The 22,188-nt window shown below is 39.2% G+C and overlaps 1 protein-coding gene and 1 non-coding gene across 6 annotated transcripts in view; both read left to right on the forward strand.

Annotated features, from left to right (window-relative positions):
* Astn2 (astrotactin 2) overlaps positions 1–22,188 on the forward strand; it is a 947,200-nt gene that overhangs the window by 396,379 nt on the left and 528,633 nt on the right. The window lies entirely within an intron of this gene.
* LOC128098025 (U6 spliceosomal RNA) lies at positions 17,078–17,184 on the forward strand. Its single transcript, XR_008214072.1, has one exon. It is a non-coding gene; the product is annotated as a U6 spliceosomal RNA (small nuclear RNA).

Genomic DNA, 22,188 nt, shown 5'->3' on the forward strand with positions numbered 1-22,188 from the left:
ATGAGTTCTCACCAATATTTTAACTGGTGCACTCTGGCTGCTGTATGAGGAATCATTTTTGAAATGTCAAAACATACTATTACTATAATCTAGGCAAGAGTAGGTAATGGCTTAGGCCATGAGATGAAGGGAAGAAAATGGTGAGATTTTAACAGAGACTGGATGACTTTAGTATAGGCTTGACAGCATTTGTTATTAGATATGGGATGTGAGAAATGGAGTGCAGTCAAAGATGATTGCAAATTTTCCAGTCTGAATGGTGAGACAAATCAAGTCATCATTTCCGGAGTCAGGCATGCCATGGGAAGGTCAGGGTTGGGTGAGAGGTATAAAGAGCAGAGTTGTGATATTAGTTCAAGAAAACTACTGCATATCATACAGAAGTGCAGAATGCACATTTGACTTGATCTCCTGACTGTGTAGGTGCTCTAAGACAACAGCACCCAGCAGTCCTGCCCCACTGAGAAAAGAAATGGACGTGGCCAGCTCCTTTGCAGTATGCCTTCCCCACTTTATTTAATGGATAGAATGATGTTGAACTATCCCATACAAGAAACTTAATCATACTGACAGATGCCCTGCTCCCACTTCGTGGCTCTTGTCTGATCCACGTCTAGTTCATGCCCACCTGACCACTGCTCTCAATCTTGTGCTTTCCCACAACCTTAAGGAAAACATAGCTTGGAGTTGCTCCAGATTCTTCAGGCCAAAGGCACAAATTCTTTATGCCCTCCAAACAGGAAACAAATTCAAAGATTTACTGCATAGAAATTATGAATAAGAAGGATATCATGTGTCAGGAGGGCAGTCCTCCTCTCTTCCTTCATTACAAATGGAATGTGGAGACGTTAGGGTAGGGCAATTAGCAGTGTGTATTTAGAAATAGTGTTTGGTTACTTCAAATTCATCATTAAATATTTAAATTGTTTAAAGCAACTGGCCAGAAGACAGGCAGAGAAGTCAGTCTGCTAGCAGGGAAGATGTTCTGAGTTTTTTTTTTTTCCACTTTTTTTGAATTAAGGAATTTTTTATTCATTTTGCATACCAATGTCAGATCCCCCTCTCATCTCTCTTCCTGCTTCCCCTAAGCCTTCCTTCCCAGTCCACCCCCCATTCAATCCTCTGAAAAGCTAAGGCCTCTCAAGGGGAGTCAGCAAAGCCTGGTACATTCAGTTGAGGCAGGCCCAAGCCCCTCCCCATTATGAAGGCTGTGCAAGGTGTCCTACCGTAGGTAATGGGCTCCAAAAAGCTAGTTCATGCACAAGAGATAGATCCTATTACCAATGCCAGGGGCCCATTAAACATACCAAGCTACACAACTGTCTCACTTATGCAGAGGGCCTAGTCCAGTTCCCTGCAGGCTCTACAGCTGTTGGTCTAAAGTTCATGAGTTCCCACTAGCTCAGGATGGGGAAATTTACAGATGCAGCCAAACCATGCTCCAAGTTCTTATCTCTGCTCACTGTCTTGAGCCATGTGGGTGCAGCATGCTGTCTAATACCCAAGCAGTCACATTTGCCAGATTATCCCTGGCATCCCTGACATCTGTGTATTTGTCAGATATCTGAATCAATCATACTGTGGAAGTAGGAGACGAACAGTTACAAACTGTATCAAAGTGAGTGAACCTCGCTTCATGTATAAAAAAAAAGGAAAAGGTGTACTAATATTAAAAAAGGAAGGCAAAATAAGAGAATAAGAATTCAATACAGGTTTATGATTCAAAGAGGAAGTCTTGGACAGAGATAGAAATTTTTCTTCAATAGCATCCTGTAGTTGGAAGTTTTCCTGTGCTCACCCGGCACCAAGTTCCTGTGTCCCACCTGGTCTTGCAACCACTCAGACCCAAGTAAGCAAACAGATGCTTATATTATTTTTAAACTATGGCCATGGCAAGCTTTTTGCTAGCTAGCTCTTACATCTTAAATTAATCCATTTCTATAAATCTATACTTTGCCACATGGCATGTGGCTTACCTGTACTTTTACATCTTGCTTCTCCTGGCAGAGACTAGTAGTGTCTCCCTGATCTGTCTTTCTCCTTTCTCTTTCTCTAGTTAGAATGTCCCCCTAACCTTATTCTGCCTCACAATTGGCCAAACAGCTTTATTTATCAACCAATCAGAGCAACACACACTCACAGCATACAGAATGATGTCACCCATAAGCATTTAGATGGTATCCTAACCTAAAAGATGCTGTCTTACTAAAAATGAATACTTCATACACAGACAATACCAATGCATTGTTTATAGATGGTGTTCAGTACATGGTAGTTCCTGTCATCCACAAATAGGAAAACAGGAAGCAGACAGAGGAATGGACTTGCCACAGTTACAAGAAAGACTCTAAAAAACAGCTATAACTCAGGTCTCTTCACTCTCATGGTGTGTCTTCGCCCCTTTTCTTTGAAAGTTTATCCTTCTGTCCTTAAGAGCCTGGCAAGACTTCATGGCAAACTCTTTATACAGATGTCATGCTGCCTCCTGTTGTGCAGAAGACAGAGGCCTCTATGCTCTGTGTAGTAACCACAGTCTGGAGTGGCTTCAGTCCTCCACTTCTCTAAAAGGGCAAAGCTAGGGACTAAGGAGATTTTTTTTTTTAGGCTAACTATTGAATCTCTTCAGAGTAGGACCAGGATCTGAATTTAAATCCTTATCCTTTAGTCTAGTCAAGAGCCTGTTGACACTCCTTTTCACAGCCTTTTCATGGTTCTACCAGGGACACTCCTTGGAATATCAGTGCAGTTCTTACACCATCTCTTCAGCCAGTTGAAACTGGAGAGAGAGTCCATTTTCTTTGGCTGCAACTCCTGATAGAGGCTGCTAATGCTCCAGCAGATGGCCTACACCCATGCACATCCTGGTAAGGCTAAGTGGACTTGGTGAGTTTATAAGAGAGCACAAGAATTTTGAAAGTGGTAAGGAATACCACAAGAGTTAAAGGGAGGGAGTGGGGTTGGAATTGACAAAGACTTTTTATATCTGCACATAAAATTTTCAAATAATAAATGTTTAAATGGTTAAAATAGCATAATAATAAGAATGATGATGGTGATACTGATGATAATAATAAGTTATAAGTTACTACCATACAAATGAGTTTTTCTCTCCTCTTTCCCCTTGAAATACACACACACACACACACACACACACACACACACACACACACACACACACACACCTCAGCTTTATGGCTGTGAGTACTGATGCAAGAGAAGATGAATGACAAGCTCAAGGTCCTAGCCAGCTGATGGCAGAACTGACATTTATTCCCAGAGTCCTGTGCCCTAATCTAGTTATTCTCAAGCTCTTGTAGACCACAGGAATGGAGCCTAAGATTCTGCATTTCAAGCCCATGACTGACTGTTGCTGATGCTTCTGACCCATGGACTACCCTGATGTGGCAAGGTTGTAATAATGACTCATCCTAGATAGTCTTCTCGTATTCAATCTACTCAGTGACAGTCTCAGCTGCCATATTCACTGATAGGGTGATTTTGACAGAATCATATTCACTTCTACCTCCTCATCTTCATGTAGTTTGTTGAAGGTGCCAGACTCTCACATTCTTCCATTCCTTTCTCAAGGCTTTTTTTTTTTTTATCACTTTAAACAGCTTTCTCCTTTTAGTGGGACACTAAGGGCACCATTTCCCACACAATTCACATTCAGTCAAAACACATTTCTTCTCATGCATCTTCATGAACCATTACCTGATTGTGGCCCAATGAAATACTTGTGTTTTCTGTGGTTATAATCTTTGATACTTTCATATGTCATTATTACTGTTGCTCTGCTAAGTCATTGTTCATTTTTTTTTGGCCAGATCTATCACCAGGCTGCTAACTTTGTGAGAGGATAAGAATAGTAGTCATGATGTGTGTTCCCTTAATCTGTCATTAAAGTTCAATATGATGCCTGATACTCAATAAGAGGAAAAAGGAAGTACTTTCTTCCTCCTGCTTCTAGAAACACTTACCTATAACTATTACAATCTTTCCTCCATACCTGCATACACCAGAATTCAGAATAAATACTTTCAAGGTTTTGAAAATTAGCTCAACAAGAACTATTAAGTAACCAGTCACATTAACCAGGATTATCTCCTCTCATCTTGCCATGTCACCATATCCCTGAGAGCCTCTCTGTACATTGTCCTCACTACACATGCTCACTCACAGTTTTTCCTCCTACATCCCTTACAATGTCTCCTGTTGTGACAAAAGTTCCTCTTTCCAGCTGAAGTGTCTTCCACTCTTTAATGACCAACCTTCCTAAAGCCTATTCACTTAATTACCTCTCATTTTCTCTCAATAGAATGAATTAGTTCTATAATTTGCTAAAATTCTTTGATTAAAATAAGGTTAAAATTCAGAGTTATTGTTTAAAAATTTCTGCCACCTCTTACAACTTGAGCTCAAAGGTCCAGAGCCTGTGTCTAATTTATCCTTCCTACCCTAATGGCCAGGAAAATATCTCTCTTATATACCACTCAAGGTATAACTAGATGGTAGTATCTGTAAGTGAGAAGTCACAAATGAGATCTAAATATACTTTCATGAGGTTTGACTCAAACCCACTTTTGAAAATTTAGTTCAATTCGTTAGAATCAATTCAAGCAAGATTTCCTTAATTCCTCAATTCATAAGTCTCTGTGTTAGGAGCTATGAAAAAATCACAGATATATTGGATAGTGTTCTTTTCTTTGTGGATTTTACATTCTTACAGGGATAAAAAAAGAATCTGATAATATAGCTATTATAAAAAGCATAGTGTGCCATAAATCAAGAAGAATGCATTAACCAAGTGCTTCCTTTCTGGAGAACAGTGAGAAATGTATTGAAGATGGGATTTCAGGGAGGAGAGGTGTTGAGAGGAAGATGACCTCTCAGCTCAGCCTGGGAGAATCAATGGGGAGTGGGCATAGGAAGAGTGCTTAGCAGAGAATCCAACATGAAAATAGGAAGATGAGGGTGTATAAAGATGCAGAGAGCACAGAATAGTAAAGTTGAGCTGGCATCTAGAAATATTCTGAATGTAAGTGGAGACAAGAGAATAAAGAAGTAGCAGGGGACAGATTGGGAAAATAAAATGAAGCAGGCTCACAAAATGCTTATCCTGGCTGGATATGTAGCTCAGTGGTAGAACATATGACTAGGATGCATGAAGCCCTGAGTACTATGACTAGCACCCCAAATTTGATTGATAATTTATTATATTATTAAAGTACCTAATGATTTTGAGAATAAACACCATATTTTAGTAAGGCTATTGTACACTGAAACAGAAGAAATTACTTCCACATTTAACTTTAACCATTCAGGGACATCTAACTTTGCAAAAGAACTTCTGGATCTACTCCTCAATTAACTGAATTCCATCGAGAATGATAATTTGGAGGCAGCAATGGAAGAATTAAACCACTTCCCAATCCCTGTGTACATTTTACATTTAGATCTGGGAGAAGTGGTCTGGCTTCTTTTACAGAAGCTATGCATGCACAGGCAGTGTAAAGTGGACTCAGCAGGTTTGAGAAAGAGAACAGAAGAAGTTGGGAAGAGTAAGTGTGGAGAGGAACAGAGAAGGAATTGGAAAGAAGGAATGGGGTAGATTCAGTCAAAGCACCTCATGTACATGTATGAAATTCTCAATAAAAATAATAATATAGATATAATTTGGAAACAAAAGAAGCCCTCCCCTCTGTGGATCAATCATGAATATGAGCAAAGTCATGGAGGCAAGCTTTGGTCATTATGCCTCAGAGTGTACATCCAAGTCTTGATAAGAAGGCTTATTCCTTCCAAGTGACAGAGAAATAGAAGTATTGAGAAAGATGCTATACATGGAGAATGATTAAGGGCCATGATACAGAGAATATATTTTCCTAGCTGTGTTCCATTGCCAAGATCAACTTTATTCATCCAAAGATTTCAACTGTTGGTATCACCTACAGGAATGACTGTGGAGTGGGATCCTTGACGTACTAGAAACAGCTCACATTGACTCATGGGAGTTCATTGTTAGTGGCTAAGCCCAAGCATTTGTTCAGTGATATCACATGACTGGCCTGGAAGTTTAATAGTCTGATTATATTTCAACCAAGAAAGTTGGTAAACACCACAAGCTAAAGGTTTATTTTCTTAAAACAGCCAGTCAGTAAGCATTTACTTCCATAACACTGGGTGGGATGCAAACAGTCTAAACAAAGATTGAGACAAAGAAATGATTAGTCTAGACCTGAGCATGTTACCAAAGCATGGCATTATACTCCTTTCCGTAATAGACAGTTCTTACTCTTCATCTTTCTGATAACAGAAAGCAACCCAAGGCCACAGATAAAAGTTGAAATGATCAGGCTACAACACACAAGAACATTAGAATTGGTAATGGTTTGTGGTATACCAACCATATTAAAGTTTTGGACGTAGGTGAAATGTTGAATTTTATATATATAATATATTAAAACTACCTAATGGATGGATCTAGTAATTGCAAAGCACAAATTATTTAGTTATATATTCATTCTTTTCTTCTCATCTGGTTAGCCATTTGTTCAAGCATTTACAAACCAGAGTAGAACTGTACTTTATGCTTGAGTCAGTATTATAGATCTTGACTTCTTTGTCTATTAGTAGGGTTGTGGCTCAGCCACTTATCATGTAAGAGCTTCCTTCCATTGTAACTGTAAAATATGACACCAATTCCTAATGTTTATCATGCATTAAGATAAGAAGGAAAATAAAACTTGGTAATGAAGTAGCTAAGTGCCTGACAGATGAGAGCACTCATTATATGTTCATCTTTTTTTTGCAATGAGTTCTTTAGTTATAGTATCTTCATGAAATATTTAGTTTAGCAATATGAAATAGTATTAGATTATAAAGAAAAAAAACAAGAGAGTCTCTTACATTTTTGAGTTAGCAACTATTATATTAGGGAGACTTAAACTAAATATCCTTATGTGTTGGCCTTTTATTTAATTCTTGTGTGGTTTTTAATTATATACATTGAAAAATATCACCGATTCCAACTCATAGTGCCAGACTTGACTCCAATGTGTGACTTGCCCTTGAATATGTTATACACTATGGACTTCTGAGTCTTTTCCTTAAGCGAAGTGTTGAGTGAGAATGTATTTTAATGCAATAATGGTCCCTAGACATCGTGTCATCTGATCTAATGAGGAGAATCAGGGACACAAAGGCTCAGCAAGTTTGCCAGTGTCACTCAGTAAATTAGTGGCATGATACAAATTACAATACTAAATAATTCCTAAGATACTTTCCAGCTTGGCATTCATGTTTCTATGACCTTCTAAGCACTAATAACTTAGAGCGTAAGTATGATAGAAACAATTTATAAATGGCATTTATGGCAAATGGAATTTCCTTTGCACAATTGAGATGAACTTCACTCATATTCAACCATAATATCTAGTTTATTTTTATGTCTCCAACAGCGACTTTCCATTTGAAATAATATATTAAATGAAAATATAGTATGTGTGTAATTATATCATACAGTGGTCTTAGGTTGTACAGAACATTTCTAGTGTTATAAATTATTTTGTTGTTTCAGTGTTTGAGTGTTTCAATTATTTTGTTGAGCCTTGTGTTAATAATGTACAAAGGTCAAAAAAGGACTTTATAAAACTGTTAAGTCCAAGACTTCTCAACAATGGAGAATGTTCCTGATTTAAGGGGGATGATAACATTGAGATTTGTAGGTCTTGTAGAAGGTATATTGATGTGGGATAATGTTTATGTGACATGCACAGTTAAATAGCTAAGATATAATTATAGGTAGTAACTTTGACACAGACTAAGAAAGAGAGACTATAATAGCATGTGTTTTAGAAATACTTGGCTTTTATTCTTCTTATTAATTGCTTTATCAAAATGAAACAGTTCCTGGATACGTATTTTTTGTCTTGAATGTATGAACAAATTATCTAATGAATGAATGGAACAGATGGATGGATATATTAGTGGTTGGATGGGTGGGTGCAAATCAAGTTTCAATTGCTAAGGGGGCATGCTGTCTTGGTCAAAGAGATGATAAATTAGGTGTCAGCACCATGGATAGCACTTGGCGGGACGTGGCTGAAGATATTGTGACTAAAGCATGTCTGCCATTACTAAATAGAGACATATCAAGCTAAATTTCTTCTGAAAATCATCTGACATGAGCTGGACACAAGCAGTTTTCTCCAAAACTCAAATAAATCCAGTTTTGTACTTGAGTTCAGCATTAGTCCAGTGGCTAATCCTCCATGAAGCAGCACTGTGAGCCTCAGAGTATATAATACTCTCCAACTCACCAGTCTTTGTCCCTGAGCTTCAGTAGATCCTTGATAAAACATAATTTTTTGAAAGTACAAATTCTTAACTTCTTATTTAGGCATGCAAGATAGTGGAAACAAGCTTTTAAAAACTATTTCCAAAAAAAAAAAGCATTGAAAAAAAAAACAGTCATAAACATTCTGTTTACATTTCATGAAGTGAATTGGTTATAAAGGTCTTTTTATCACTTCAGATCAATCCATTTGATGCAGGTTCATTATCTGTATATGGCAGATGGGGGTGGTAGACAATGGCCAAATACATGGTTAAGAGAAGTAATGGTAAGTCTTGGTAAGACATCATGAGATATATAAATACTAAAGTGGCAGTGGTACAATTTGTAATTTATTATGTATATATTGTCAATAGAGTATCATTGTGAGACTTCATATAATTATTTTGGTCTTCATAACTATACTTTTATATAGTTATTATTTCCATATACAAAGCTTATGTTAAAATGGTTTATTTGCTTATTTGCTAAATATCACTATTGGAATTTGAACCAAGACTGAATGACAAACTATCATTTTTGATAAACTATTGTGCAACAGAATTTATTTAACACTGAAAAAATGAGACATTTCACAGCTGAAGACATTAAATCACAAGTAATTAAATTTTTTCTCCTGAAGTCATCTGTGAAGTGGTAGAGTCTAGTGTTTGTTCCAAAGTCTGGCATCAGAGATTATTCTCTGAACCACAATCCCATGTTATCAAATGCAATTGCAACCTATAATTGTACATTTATTTGTATCATTACATATTTAATTACTAGTTGTCTAAAGGACTGCATGATGTATAAATGTCATGAGTCTTCATTGTTCACTGCTTTATCCCCAAATCCATGTCACTATGTATCTTATCCTTAATGTTTAATAATGAATACTGGAATTGATGCACATAAGATGATACACTGGATTTAGACACCAGTCTCATGAAATTCACTCATATATTTGCAAATTCCTCATGGTATAACCTTGAACATGTCAGTTTTTCCCTCCAGGACTCTACTTACATTAAAATTCTTGTGGAAAGCAAATGCTACGATAATCTCTGACTTTAGATATTATAGAACAAAGATGATCAGGGACTTCTGATCTTGGAGAATACATAGCTCAGATACCTAGGAAACTGTGTCCAACACAGGTTTCTCTATTTAATAAATGTGTGTATGTCAGTCTAGAATGTGCGCTGTGAGTCTACATGCCCAGGAGTCAAACCCTAACCCCCTTTACTGTCATCTGCAGTACTTGGATGCTTTGGGACCCTTCCTGAGCTCTTGTTTCTCCTTCCAAAGAAACAAAAGTAATAAGATAAACAGCCCTTGGAGGTTATTATGAGGATTAAACCAGATAAATTGCATTAAGCACTTAGCAAAGGAGCCTTGAATGTAAACCAAAGCAAACTTTATTATTACAGCTGTGATAGAAACATGAACTGAGTGGAATAAACATTATAGGATCCTGAAGAAAAATATAGTTACCATGAGTTCTGGGTATCACAAAAAGACCTTTGGAGTAGTGAGAGAGAATGACAAAGATGGATCATGAAACAGAAGAATGATTATGATGGAGTTCACTGTGTGATGGTAGCTAGTAGACATAAATGACATTTAAATTAAAATGCAAATTCATTGCAATGAAATAAAAATTAAAGATTCAGCCCATTGGTTGTGTTTCCATGTTTGAAATGATACATAGCCACATGTGACCAGTGACTGTCATTCTGGAGAACTCAGATATACAACATGGTTGTGGCTGCAGCAATTTTAGTTAGTGCCGTCAAAGAATAAATATCACAACTATATTTTTGTATACATTTCCTTTCATTGAAAATGTTTTTTTCAGTAACAATTCCTTGAGAGGCAGTGTATTGTTTAATGGGATTCACCATGAAACAAGTATAGGCCAACTGCCTGGCATGGCAGAGTCTGTAAAGTATATCCCACCAGCTAAATAATATTTAGTATAAATAAAGTTTTATTGAAACATGGCCATGCTGATTAATTCCCACATTAAGCTGTGAATTCCCACATTAAGCTGTGAAAACAGAGTTAGAGAGTCACAACCCTATTGCTCATATATCCTAAGACATTTTCTATGTTCATATCTTTAGAGGAAAAAAATGATGGCATATTATTATCTCTCTAAGGAATTTGATTCAGTGAATAACACTTTGAGTATATTTTCTTCAGTCATATGTGTTTATTTAATCAGTGGATAATTATGAAGAATCTTAATGGCAGCAAGATAGAGGCATTAATGGAATGAGCAAAATGTAAAACTTCTTCCATCATGGAACTCATAGTCCATGGTGGCAAGAGGAAGACACAAGTTACAAGATAGTAAATAGTAAATACAGGGTATCATGTGCTAGAAGGAGATGGTGATGATGGTGATGGGTCTGTGTGTGTGTGTGTGTGTGTGTGTGTGTGTGTGTGTGTGTGTGTGTACATGCTCTGTGAAGAGGGTTGCATATTTTCACTCAAAGTGAGTGTCATTGAATATGTGAGAGAGTAAAGTTCTCTTTGCAAATATCCAGGGAAACCATCATTCATGTAAAAGTATGAGCAAGTACAGAGGCTTTGAGTGGAGACTGAGCCTCACATTTGCAAGGAAAATGGTCAAAAGTGGACTGTTCTGCACTGGAAGCTAAGGAGTGTTAGAAGATGGGATGAAGGCATATCCAAGAACTTTATATCCATCAGCTCACTTGATCTCACCCTGAATGCAGTCGGGAACCACTGGAGCGTGCTGAGCAGAGAGATGGATATTCCCTAGCTTATATTTTAAGATGATTGTTAAAGGACAAACTACTGAACAAAAACCTCTAAGGATAGAGGCAGGAGTAAGGGGACCAGTGGGAGGCCCAGCATGAGGATATAGGCCACACATGAAGGTGGTTTCTGTTAGGTATTAACAGGGTTGGTGGGAGGAAGTGGTCAGAATCTAAATGCTGCACTTGGTTCACTGCTTTTGTTTAGTGAGCACCAATTATATGCCAGGCAATGTGCTTAGGATTGGAAAAATGAGCTAAAGTACCTAAAGAGCCCCACAGAGTTTCCAGCAAACTGATTTCATGATTTGACATCAAAATTGGGGAATCTATTTGCTATGACTCTAACACATGTGAAGCTCCAGTCCCAGTTTTCATGCTGTGTTTGAAGATAAAACCAAGGAGAAGATGACACCAAAGACATACAACAAGAGGAAAGAGAAATTCTGAAATAAATAAGTAAAATATAAGGGGCTAAACAGAGCTTTGCTGGCCACAGTTAGATAGGAATGGAATCAGAGTATAGTAAATAAGGAGTGTTGGACACAAGGTATAATGAGGGTCTTATTCTTAGCTGATGGCCTTGGATTTACACAATCACTTGTGTCTTCTTAAAGTTGGACAAGTAAAACTATCAATTCATGATCATTACCACTATTGCATCAATAACTATTTCCACTATTGCATCATTGGGCACATCTTGCCTGCCAGATCAATAGTGTAGCATTCTAGGTCTATGGCTGAATAAGACTGTTGAGGACAATTCTCCCCTATCAGCCTGTGTAAAACTTTAGGTATGCTGAAGGCTAGCCAGCAGGAGGAAGCTTCTGGCTTAGCTTGATTTCTCTATGACAGGTGACCAAACAATGTGGTGTCTTAGAGAAATGTAAAAATGAAGGCATGTGGGTAGGGTCAACTAAAAATAATAAATATGAACCAAAAAAGGCTGTAATAAAACCTGATGCACAGCATGCCCATTTTGGGGAAAGATTGAAAGGAGTGGATAAAGCTAGTCTCAGAAGGCATAGGCTATTCCGTGAGAATCTGTGCCAAGTGTAGGCTAAGTTATTGCAAGATGTTGGTCAGTGGGGCCCATGAGGCACTTGCATCAACACGGGCATTTTTCATGTCTTTTCTGCCACTGGAATGTGGTGTTGGCTTCTGTCAATGCTTTAGAGGACTTGTCTTGCAGGGATGTGTTCAACAATACTCCTTCCCAATAATCTTCTCAGTGAAGAATATGTGAGGCATGTTGTCTTCTCCAAGCTTCAGGAATGTCTTTATTTCACAAACATTGAGTCTAAAATGAATTCAGTCACCAAGGAGGGGTCATAAAAGAGAATACTGAAAAATCTAGATGGGTTAATGGTGTCCTGGCTTGGTTTTGGAGAGGCAGTAGGGACAAGACAGGAAGAGTCTGGGCATTGAAATCAGACAGAATTGGACCAAAATCTTGGTACTGCCATTGATTGTAGGTACATTTTCAAGCAAATCAATATTCCTAGGCCTCAATTGCCTGTTCTTTTAATAAGGAAAATCTGTTCACCTTTACTGTATTATTGCGATGATTATAATCAGTGCAAGGAACTTGATGCATTCTATGGTGAGTACCATGGTAAGCAAATAGAAGTTATTAAATTAGGGGCAAAAAGGACTCCCCAGAGTTGGCAATGATGAACTCACAAAAGACTTAATCATGATGGAGTGGAAAACACAATGACAGATTTCTGAGCATAAGGGATCTCCTGGAAGCTGTTTAAAACACAGCACTTAGCAATAGCATGAGCCTTTTCTCAGGATTTGATTCCATTGCTCCACACCATCCTCTTTCCTCTCCTTTCACTGCACGCTGCTTTGGTACAGTGTGATTAAGAAGTGTGTGTGTGTGTGTGTGTGTGTGTGTGTGTGTGTGTGTGTGTGTGTGTGTTGTATATGTGTGTTTAGCAGCCTATTAGTTATGTTGTTGAATTTCCTCTTTAAAAAAAAAACACTTCACTAAATGGGTTTGTGTTTAAAACAGGACAGGACAAGGTGTGAATTTATGTGGCCATACCGGGAGTCTCCCTCAGAACATAGTAATCAGTAATATAAGATACAACTGACCAGTCAGGCAGCCCAGGTGGTTTTGCTCTGTGCAGTATGAACAGCCTGAGGCAACCTCTCATTGTCCATAAATGGGTAGAACAGGAAAACCAGATTCTAGTGAAGTTGAGTGTGGGGCACTTGGACACACACTGCTTAATTTTAATTATTCATGGTTGTCCATCATATACAAGGAAATGTACCATACAATATTTTGTTGAAGAGTGTGTACTTCAGTAACATGAACTGTAGCATTTCACAATTAGATTATTGAAGGAATGGAATGGGTTAGAAACTGTGTTCATGGTTTGTGGGGGGTGGGGGATACAAAGAGTGTGGGATAGGTAGAAAGGAAGAGGAGGTGAAGGTTGAGGCACTGAGAATGGAGGAAGGGAGGGAGGGAGGAAGGGAGGGAAGGAGAGAGGGAGGAAGGTCAAGATATGTCGGAAAGAAGGTATGGGATTAACATGATGTGGCTGTGTTTTTTCATTAAAGGCAGCTTTAAATGCAGTGTATTATTTAATCTTTACTTCATCCCCCAAAGTAGACTACTTTTCATAATGTATTAGTAGATAAGCAAAGTAAGGTAGCTCTGAATGTTTACTATGAGCTTCTCTGACTCTAGCCTCAAGTTTCTCTCACTGAAAGGGGCTATGAAAGACAGTCATAGAGGAAAATAGACAATGCAGAATATATAGATACGCAAATAGGAAGACAGTGACAGGGAAGTGTATACCAGAGGGGAAACTGAGGCAGTTATGAAACTGAGAGAATGAAAGCTGAAAGGAGAGTCGGGGAGCAGAGTTTTCACAAGAAAGAAAGGGAGAGCACTGGGTCAAACACTGATAAAGTCAGCACTGAGATTAACAATGTAAGAATTAATTGAGTTCAGCAGAGTGCACATATTATGTCAAATAACACAATATTCCAGATGGAGAGGACTGGCTGTGACAGTTCTCTGGTGTCTTTGGGAAGTCAGCTATGCTCTGTCCATCTGCCTCCAATAGAGTTGGAGGTCAGTTGGAGATTCTCCTGCACTAGAGTACAGACATAGCATAGCTGCCTGTAGCTCCTCCATGTCCCCATGTGATAGCTAGACAATGGCAGAGGTCCTGTTCTACTTAGATCCCCTTGAGTATCATTCTTCTCAAATCACTTTAGGTCTGAGGACTCTCATAGCGTGGGCTTGATATGTAGGGATGATCCTTTGCATCCAAAATATTCTCTTAAAACTCAGTAGTCTTTTAGTTTTGGTTGTATAAATGCAATTTGATTTTACAGTCCCTATGATAACTCATACTTTTGGGGGAAATACATCAATAAGTCTGTCTGTTGTTCTCCTTTTCTCTTCTCTTCTCTCTCTCTCTCTCTCTTTCTCTCTCTCTCTCTCTCTCTCCCCCACCCTTGAGTGAATAAACCTTTTGCAAAATGAATAATTATCCTTAACTTAATTTATTTTGTGTATTTCACTTTGCTCTTTCAGGTTTTGTTCATGTAGGCAACAACTGCATTATTAATCCTCATATGGTCTGACTAGCCTTAGTATATATTTTATCCCCACAGCAATCTCATGGATAGGAGAGGACAGAGCTTATGTTTACCATCTTTTAGAGGAGAATGATGACTCTCAGAGGGGTGAAGTCGCTTGAGGGAGGACAACAAGCAGTTTGCAAGAAAGCTGCCCAGGGGTCTCATGTCTTTGATGATCACATTGCCTCATTTGCAGCCTTTAAGATCCTGTAAAAGTACAGGGAATGAGCAAGTCAGGTCATCAAGTTCATTTGCGTGAGACTCAAGGTGATGTTAAGCCCTTTCATCTTTTATATTGTGAGGACATGTTCTGGTTCTATAGCCATGTGGATTGGCCTTGAAATCCTAACCATGTTTGTTCTCACTATGGAAACTGGGTTCAAATTAAGTACCCAAGGGATTCCATTTCATACCTCTTCTGTAAACGCTGGGCAGCATTAGCTCTTGCCATAATACGTTTCTTCAAGTTAAAAGTGAGGAGGCATGGTGATCTCAATAAGAGTCCTATAACCTCTTTTTCAAGTTATAATGAAGGGGATCAAGCTTAAATCCATGGTCAGGAAGGGACATTCGTTCTTTTGTTTGTTGATTTTTCTGTTTTGTTTTTGTTTTGTTAACTAATTTTTTTTCATTTGTTTCACATTCCAACTGCAGGTTCCCCTCCCTCCTCTCCTTCCATTCTCCACCCTACCTCCTTTATGCACCCCCATTCATTCCTCCTCTGTTTCTGTTCAGAAAGGGGCAGCCATCCCATGGGTGTCAACAAAGCATGACACATCAAGTTGAGACATGACTAAGCTCTTTCCTTTTGTATAATCAGTGTCTCTCATAATCATCATAACTATTGCAGGCAATATTTATGATGCATTGATTGACTATTCTTCATGTTGGTGAATGAATAGGGCAGGGATGATTAACTTGGAAATTAAGGATCTGAATTGGGTCAGAGACAGGTAATTTTACAATATCACAAAGCCATGGAGTTCAAATTCCACTCCGATACCTGTGACTGTCTTTGTGAAACTGCCTTTCTCTGCTCACTTTTCCTAGACTCAGCACTTGAAAGTGACTGTTTTTGAAGAGACAAATTCCCAAGCTCTGGTTCCCTGTATTACCAAAAGCAAGCCAAGATGCCTCAGTACACATAGCGTCTTGCACATTGCTTCCCACTGATTTAAGAAAGCAAAGTGACCCTGTTAGTATCTATTCTGTGACCTGCCTTTGCCCTGTTCCCCTTGGTCTGGAAATACCATGATTCCTATGGGAAGGGAGGAAGGATGAACTGAGATTACAAAACAGGCTCTGAAGCCAGGCTTGCTGGAATCTAATGGTGCCTCCTTGAGTATTGCAACATGTTGGCCTCTAGCAAGGTAGCTACTCAACTTATTCTATACTCAATATTGTTTTATATAAGACAGTGAACATTAGAACCTACCTTATAGGGTTATTTGAAGGTGTCATGAACTAGCAACAAACATGTAGGACTTCCAACACTACTCAGAAGTTAATAATGACCTTTATGTGTGTCTTTTCATCCTCCATCACTACCATAGTCCTATTCTTGTAGAAAGCACTCCCTGACCTTGAGAGAGAGCTCTGGGCTCCTTTCTTTGGTTCAATGACTCTTTGAGCACACTTTACTTTCAACTCAGACCAGCCACACCTTGTACTGGTGATGTATGTTCCACCCAGTTCTTGAAGGCAGAAAATTAAGTGGATTCATCTCTAAGTCCTCATCTTCCCCATACCAGGTGCATACAACCTGTAAAAAGAACCACAACCACACCATACTGAAGAAGTAAAGTCTTAACTTTGAGACAGAGATGAGACAAGATCCATGTGAGGGGGAGAAAGAAAAACATGCACCATAGCAATAACTTTAAGAAGAGAGCTATAACCATAGAGATGAAAAGTCATGAAACCAAGGAGGGAATTCAGTAGCTCCACCTGGACCACAGCACCAACAATGCTGTCCATGCTAGCAGCAGGAGTAATGACATCATTTTCAATAACCAAGGGATGTCTATGTAGCCAGAAGTATAATTATTGCTTTTTGTATTGTCTACAGTGCCTGTAATAAAGAAATTTGGTTTAGTATGCTCATTTTCTGATGGGGAAACAGAGTCCTGGAAGTGTACCAATTTGGTGCTAGAGGGATGGCTCAGCAGTCAAGAGAGTATACATCAACTACCTAAGTTTGGTTCCCAGAATCCAGTTCAGGAGACTCACAGCTGCCTGTAATTCTAGCTCCAGCAGTTTCAATATCCTCTTGTGATATCTGAAGATACTTCTGGTAATGTACATCCACACTGACAAACAAATATATACATAAAAGAAATAAATCTCTCTACCGGTTTCAGCAGAATCTATACTAAAATTGAAACAATATAGAGAAGATTAGCATGGTCCTGGTCCAAGGATGGCACAAATTCATATCTTGTACCAATTACTACAAAAGTTGTTGATCAAAACATAACTATAGGATTTGGAGAGGTCACCCCCAGGGCCCTCACCTTCTATAGTAAGTGGTAGACAATGGATGCCTGTTCTTCTTCACAGCATCACAATAAAGTCACTTTTAAGCTCCTTGAGTAGTTGAATGTTTGGACCTAAATGGTTGTTTTAAAAGAAGGAAAAGAAAAGTGTAGTATGAATCATAATTGATCTTAATAATGAAAACCTGGAGCCAGATATCAAGATAAATGCCAAAAGATCAGAGAGACAGAGGAGCAAGCCACAGTCACCACTTACCTCGCCAACTCCTCAGCCTGAAAAGGGCTGAGCTAATGTATCTTCCAGCCTTGTATTCATTTCTGCCCAGCCATATCACTTCCTGTCTCCACCTCCCTAGTGCTGGAATTAAAGGCAGTGTGTGCCTCCCAAGTGCTGGGATCAAATGCATGAGATCCCAAGAGCTGGGATCAAAGGTGTATGCTACCACTGCCTGGTCTCTATGGTTAACTAGTGACTAGCTCCCCACACTGATCTCCAGGCAAGCTTTATTTATTAAAGCACAAACAAAATATCACCACAGAAAAGGGAAAAAAAGAAAGAAGGAAAGAAAGGAAAACCGTAAAAGAAATGGAGTGGTCGATCTAGACATGTAAGAGATAAAGATTCAGGCTCAGAGCACCTTGGCTCTCAGGTCAGTGCTCTTCTACCTTTCCAAGGTGAGTCTTCTGGCTCTCCATCCCTTCCAGATTATGTGGGAAACATGGAGGAAGCAAGACAAGAGTCAAGGAGGTAATTTTGGAGGCAGTAACCACAGTTCTGTGCACCTGTTTGATGTCTTGTATATGTTAATTAAACTCAACTCCTCCCTAGTGGTCAGTTTGTTTACTCTGCATCCTTTCCAGACTATTGGTCAGATATTCCCCCCTCCTCATTTTGTCTGCATCCTCAACCAACTACAACTTTGAGGGAAACTTCTTTTCCCTCCTTGACATTAATATGCTGATAATCATTTGTATTGTTCATTCAAAAGTGGATGAGGATAGAAAATAGGCAATGAAGCCCGTGATGAGAGGTTGCCTTGGCTGAGCCATGGGGAAGGGGACTTTGTGTGACCCAGTGGTTGATGTCTTCTCAGAAGCCCAGATCACTGGACATGGGTCTACCACAATGACAGAGCCAATGTCAGTTAGGCCTTATTAAGTCATGCAAGTGGAATCTTTCAACCTGTAGTTAAAATTTCCTCACAGGACTGCTGATGAATGACAGTGGAGAAGCAGCACCTGAAAAGCAGATTTAAATCTTGGTCTTCAGTGCCTTTGAAATGAACAAGGCTGGAATTTTGTTGACATTGTAAAGAAAGAACAGCTAGTAAAGGTACCTGTTCAAAACTGATGAACTGTCCACAGGATGTTACACTGTATTGATAGAAAAATGGAATCCCAGTGAAGTAAGGGAGCTTCCCCAAGTGCAACAGCCACTTGACTGAGCAACATCTAAAAAAAAAAAAAAATTCCTTGTACAGAGTTCTTAATGGTACTTTCTTTTTATTTCATGCCAGCCATGTTTCTCAGTGGACCACCTCCAGCCTGTATTCCCCCCAAAACCCTAGTTATCCCAAATCATCCATTGACAGGACAGATACTGACTTTAAGAGTCAAAACCAGATTGTGAAAGAGGACCAGAATTTGACCATGTTTTCAAGGGTGTTTGGGGGAGTCTGTAAATTCTGCCTTCTCACTTTACAGATGGGAAGACCAAAGCAGAGAGAGGTAAAGTAATTTGCAAAAGGAACAGTGCTTTGAAATGTAATCCTCAATGGCATTTGTTATATTCAAAGCTGCTGTAATTATCTCATTTCTTTTAAATAATCACATTCCCATTTATGTTTCTTTTCTTCTTAAACTCTCTCTTGGCCTCTCATTTCTTTTCCTCTGGTCTCATCTTTCCATTACCCAGGCTATGTTTTTCTCAAGGAGTGGGATTAAGGCAGACATTCAGGGTCTGTTGAAATGACTCAGGGATTAAGAGCCTTTACTGCGCAATCATGAAGACTATAGTCCAGATCACAGTACCAATACAACAAGCCACACATCCCATTCATATCTGTAACACCACCTCCAAAGGAGCAGAGACTGGGACTTGCGGGCTTCCAGCATACATGAGGCTCATGATAAGGAAGAGACCCTGCATCCTAGTAATAGGTGATAGAGGAGAACATCTAACACCCTCTTCTAGCTTCTACATGTGCATACTCCTACACATACATATAAACAGATACTCACATGCATCCATACACACATACATACACCTTTTATGTAACATCCCTAGAGTAACAAGCTTCCTAGAGTCTGCAAAAACATCTCAAATGATCCTCTTCAAGTATCTGTGGAGGGGCTCATTCATAAATGGGACATCTATGTTACTCTCCCTCCCTTGATGGCTCAGGCAACATTGCAGAACAAAGAAGCTTACAATGACATGTGTCAGCTATATTCCATTGCACTATGAAACAATCTGGCCCTCCGTAATACCATTCCTGTCCTATCCTTCTGTACCTGATTCTGGGATAGGTTACAGAGGCATAGTGGCCCGTTGCAGTCATAAGAGAAAAGCATGCCATGATCAGTTCTCTGAGAGACCAGGGAGTTGTCTTTCCAAGCAACAGGGACATAAAGCGTAAATAGGAAAGTGAACAGCATGCAGCATCCCTGGCCTGTGATGATAAGTGATGACTGAGCTGGGAGCAAGTGAAAATGGAATCATAAGAGGATGACAGGGAGGGAGTATGGGAGCCAGAATGCTAGGCTGAGCAAAGAGACTGTATATATTCATTGTCATCCTTAAGGCTGCAGATCACCCTTATGCCTATGCCCTGCATCTGAGTGTATCTCCTTCAACGGGAGATGCCATAGACAGAGAAGATGATAGGTACCAGGGCTTCTGGAAAGATGCAGAAGAGTCATGGAGACTGTCTCTTTTGACATGGCCAACCCTTATAGATTAAAAACAAAACAGAAATCCACAATGTCTTTGACTTTGAAAAGCTATACTTTGTTCTTAATACCCTTTTCTTCTACCAAAACAAGATGCCAAATGGGCCTCTTCCATCCAGGAGCAGTAACAACTCAAGGGTATATAACAGTTTCAGCAGCAATAAGAAGTGTGCCAAAGATAGCACTAAGGACTTTTAAAGTATATCTCTTGAAATTTCCAGCAGATACTTGATCTCAGTCTCATTATATGTAAGGAAAGGGACACAGAGAGAGAAGGAACTTGACCTGTTTATAGCATTTCTAGTATCAGATGCAGAATTTGAATTAAGAACAAGGAGTTTGCAAGCCCCACTACTTCTCCAGTCCATTGGCCGCCTGTAATTAACAGAAGAGGGCTGTTTACTTTGAAGTGCTTTGGATAAGGATAAGTCTGATTTGCTCATGAGGAACAAGCTTCTGTTGTTTCTGAATAAGGTTTATGAAGAGAGAATGCATACAACATAAAAAGTGAGAACTGGATAAATAGGACTTAAGAGATAAGAAGAGTAAATATTTTAAGGCCAACAAAGCTCATCTGTAGCCAACAATACCAAGTTTTAGTAACTAACATGATGGAAATTTGCTTAATTGAATTCCCTTATGGGAACCACTTTAATGAAGAGATTAAACATTTTTTTAGGTCTGCATTATTAACTACATACAAATGTGTGTTTTTAATGTGCTTAAGGATATTTCGAATTCATTTTACCTTTTTTATAATACCTGCTTAGAAATGTAATATCCTCATTATAGGAAAGTCAGAAATGTCAGAGGACTAAAAAGGGTAAAAGTTCCCTTAAAATGGCTTCAATGTGCACTAAATAATTATACCACCAAAGTCGCCTGAAGAGTTCCAATGGTTCTGGTGGCCATGAGCCATTGGCTCTAACCTTGGCTACCCCAGAGACTAGCCTGGAGATTTGACAAAATCTCTTTAGTTTCCGAATATTAGCTTCCTCTTCTGAAAAATGAAGGTTGGAAGATCTGAACTCCAGGATCTTTAAGGGCCTTTTCTGCTCTGATGTGCAGTAGAATTCTGTTGTGTACATTTCCCCAGCTCATGTTCACAATAACTGCTCTGCTGGCAAACACTTGACATGAGCGGAGGCTTTTTCCATCATTATTCTAAAATCAGCTTGAATTCATGCATATTATATTTATATGTTCCTTAGCCCGGCCTTCCTTCCTTCCTTCCTTCCTTCCTTCCTTCCTTCCTTCCTTCCTTCCTTCCTTCCTTCCTTCCTTTCCTCTGTCCATTAATTCCGTAAGCCAGTTACCCGCCCTACATCAGTTACTAGTCCATTTATTGTGATCCAAGGTGACTGATAAAAACTCCCTGCAGTAAGGAACGAACACAGAAAGAAAGAAAAAACTTAGGTTAGTGTGGAGAATAGACAAATAAGAAACTGACTATCCCACTTGTGAGTCATGTCACTTCACTCTTTAGCACTTATTTCCCAAATGCTTCCATGGGTGAGACAGTGCATTAGGTGCTGGGATGCAGTCCTAACAAGAGAGATGGACTACGTCTGTTATGGAGTGTTCACAGTGAAGATGGAGCTTAGGCATTCACAATCAGCATAATAACATGCTAACGTGTGTCCCAGCAGAGCTATTCTTGACAGCCTGGGCAAGCAGAGGTAGAGTGTGGAAAGTCCTTCCCCTGGAAGGGGTTAATAACCCTTACTTCTAGAGGCCAGAAGCTTTTCATCTGACAAGAAGGAAATGCTTAGTTGCAAATAGAGGAGAATTTGCTGAATCAGCAAAATAGGAAAGAGGAGTCAATAAAGCCAATAGCCATGGCATTGATGGAGATGTTGCCGGAGACACCCAGTCCACCACTAAGAGTGATCATAGCCAAGGCTAAAACAAATTGTCCAGAGAGCAGAGGTTAGGGATTCAGACAGGCAAGGCAAATGGCTAAATGTTGGTGTTGAGAATTGATGGATATTTAATCCAACCCTCAGCT

The sequence above is a fragment of the Peromyscus californicus genome, unplaced genomic scaffold, assembly GCF_007827085.1.
Source record: "Peromyscus californicus insignis strain IS unplaced genomic scaffold, ASM782708v3 Scaffold_5__1_contigs__length_169319896, whole genome shotgun sequence".
NCBI lineage: Eukaryota > Metazoa > Chordata > Mammalia > Rodentia > Cricetidae > Peromyscus > Peromyscus californicus.